This window comes from Microtus ochrogaster, chromosome 15 (genome assembly GCF_000317375.1).
Source record: "Microtus ochrogaster isolate Prairie Vole_2 chromosome 15, MicOch1.0, whole genome shotgun sequence".
NCBI classification, from domain to species: Eukaryota; Metazoa; Chordata; class Mammalia; order Rodentia; family Cricetidae; genus Microtus; species Microtus ochrogaster.
Window position 1 is genome coordinate 31,822,539 of NC_022017.1, and position 3,368 is coordinate 31,825,906.

Consider the following 3,368-nt stretch of genomic DNA (forward strand, 5'->3'; position numbering starts at 1 on the left):
GAGGAAAGCAAGCCTTAGACCAGTTTCCCTAGAGAAGATAGTTATAAAATTTCATAGTAATAAACCTCAAAATAAATTTATCAACATCGTAAGAAGATGATACATAGTGATCAACTTGGTTTTATTCCAGGGATGCAAGGTTAGTTCTATATATACAATAATATATATTAACTTATGAAATACATCTTATAAATAGATTTAATATTAGAAACCACATGACGATCTCAATAAATGGAGAAAAGACAGCATGCATTCAAAACAAAATGTCCAAAGAAACTAGGGATAGAATGAACATACCCCAGCATAATAAAAGGTGTACATGATTGGATTTCAGACAACGTACTAGATATGTAGACACTGACTTCATTTCCTCTAACTCTAGAGTAAGGGAAGAATTATCATTCTTGTCTCTCATTTACTGTAGTACTCAAAATCCTAGCTACAGGAATAAGATAAAAGAAAAAAAGATACAAATAGAAAGTAAAGACATTAAATTACCTCTATTCAAGGGCTAATAATCCTGTGCTTAAAAAAAAACACTACAAACTGCCAGGCGGTTATGGCACACACCTTTAATCCCAGCACTTGCCAGGCTGTGAGTCAACTCTGTGAGTTCAAGGCCAGCCTGGTCTACAAGGCAGTTAGTTCCAGGACAGGCCCCAAAGTTACAGAAAAACCCTGTCTCAAAAAAAAAAAATCCCACTATGAACTCCATTAAAAATTTTATGCCTGTTGATAAACACTTTCAGTAAAATTCCAGAATACAAAAGCATCAATCAAAAACCAGTAACTTTTATGTATACCAAAAATGATCTTATTGAAAAAGAAATTTGGGAAAATATCCCATTGACACACAATAGCTTCAAACAAACCTAAAAACCTAACTGAGGAGGTGTAAGACCTTCACAAAGAGACTATGGGGACACTGAAAAAGAAAAAAAAAATTGAAGAAGATGCAAGGTGTTGAAGAGACTGCCCATGCTCTTGGATTAGCAAAGTTAAATAATGCAGAAATGACTAAAAGTAATGTACAGATTTAAGGCACTCTCCACCAAAATTCCAATGGCACTCTTCACAAAACAATAAAAATGTATTCAAATTCACATGGAAGCACAAGCGACCAGAGCCAGCCAGAGCAAGTGTAGGCAAGATGAACAGAACTGCCAGAGGCATCATAATACCTGACCTCAAATTCACCTGCAGAACTCTAGTGGCACAGCATGGCACAGACACAAAAATGGAGGTGCCTATTTCATGTCACAGGTAGATGTCAGTATAGCCCCCAGAACAGGGATGGTTGGAATTCCAAAACTTTAAAAATAAAATAGGTAAGTTTTCAATAACTTACAGAAGTGGCAGCCATGTATCAGCAAATATTTTAAGTCATATGACAAACTTTTAAAAAATTTAATCAAAGCCCAAGTCATTCATCCCAAGAGGGCAAAATTTAGAAATCCATAGTTTTCGGTGTATGAATCAGAAATAAAAGAACAGGCAGAAATCAATAAATCTTCCAACTGAGGAATATAAAATTGAACGTGAAGAAAGTAGAAGCAAAGAAATAATAGCAAATAGATCAATCAGCCGATCGCTACGTCAGCCAGAAAGCAGAATGCCTAGCGGAGAATGGCCAAGTAAAATGCAGATTTTTCAAAAAATCCAGTTGGTTTTGTGCAATGCTGTTTATAAAGGAAAGAGAAGAGGGGAGAGTATCCATCTCAGGGATTAAAATAATAAAATTATATTGTAAATTCTTCAGATGTTGAAATGATAGAAGAAAAAAAACTCTCAAGTTATTGTAAAAGTGTATGGCCAATTATACTGCTTTTGAAAATGGGGATGAAATGGGTATCCCATGAAAAGCAGTGAAGTGCTGAAAACACACCAGTGGGATCTGTGGGTGTGCTGAATTGAAAGAGAAAGTGCATCAACAAAAAACAAAAACAAAAACCAGCAGAAACAGTCTGGGAGTCTGGGGGAGGGAATGGGGAGGGTGATTGTTTCATCTCGAAGTTCCAAGGATTTTAATCCATAGTCCTTGGTTCTGCTGATTGCAACTGGGAGACAAAGCTGATGGTGGGGGAGTCCACGGAGGAAGCTGCTCACACAGTACTTGAGAGGAAGCAGAGAACAACAAGGAAGGACCTGGAGGCCTAGGAACCCACTTCTGTTAACCAGGTTCCAACCCCTGAAGCTCCCAACCTCCAAAAATAGCACCCCAGCTGGGGAACTAAGCGTTCAACAAAGGAGTTGATGAAACACATTTTATATTCAAGCCACATCACCTCCTGGTAGACTGATTGTACGCAATACAATCTACTGGGCCCTAATGCACAATACAAGAACTTTGCAAAATCAAGTCTGAGGGTCGGCAACTCAACTGTGATGTTTTGAATGAGAAATACCTCATCTAGGTTTGGGTATTTGAACACATGGCATTATTTAGGGAGGTTTAGGAGGTGTGGATTTGCTGGAGGAAGGACTTCATGGCTTGGTGGCGGCGAGGGGAACTTTGAGAATATATACTCTCTCTCTCTAATTTGTTTGTTTTCTCTATTTTGTGCCTGTGGATCAAGATGTGATCTCTCAGCCTCCTGCTCCCACCATCATGTCTGCTGCTGGCTGCCATGTCTCTCTGCCAGGGTGGACTCATCCCTCTGGAACCCTGAGATAAAATAAGCTCTTTTCTTTAGGTAGCCCTGGCCATGGTGTTTTATCACAGCAATAGAAAGCATGCTAGGACAGGAGCATCATTAATAGAACGCCTCCAATGATGTGCTCACAATCAAGCCACATACTAAAAGGGAAATTCAGTTAGGTAAAGTTGGATTTATTCCACAGTTGTGTGTTTGGGTTGATATTACATTTCTGGTCTCATGATCACAGAGTACAAATGAAGAACAAAGAGAAATCTCCCAAACTACTTCATGATCCTTACCAGTGAAGTATTGATGACAGCGCTAACGATCAGGACTGGCAAGATTTGATCCACAGTCATGGTAAAAAAAAAAAAAAAAACATCTGCGGATGTGAATGAAGTGGGATCTCCTTTTATCCAAACCCTTTCTGCTCACTTCCTATCCGGTGGTTTAGTCTTTAGAACTTTGCCCTCTGAAATTTGGAATGGAAGAAAAGATCTAAAAGCCCTGCTTTGAGTCAGCATTGTGCCAGAAGGCCTACCCAGTGCAACCAGAAAACAGAAGCAGCAGCACAGGGTTTTTTTTAAAGCAGTATGTGTAACCACACTTCTCCTTCAATGGCATGATTTCAGATTTTGAAATCAGCTAATATGAAGTTTAGATTAATAACAGATTCAGAAAGATGCTGGAAATAGCTCCATACAAAAATAACTATAACTAAACTATAAC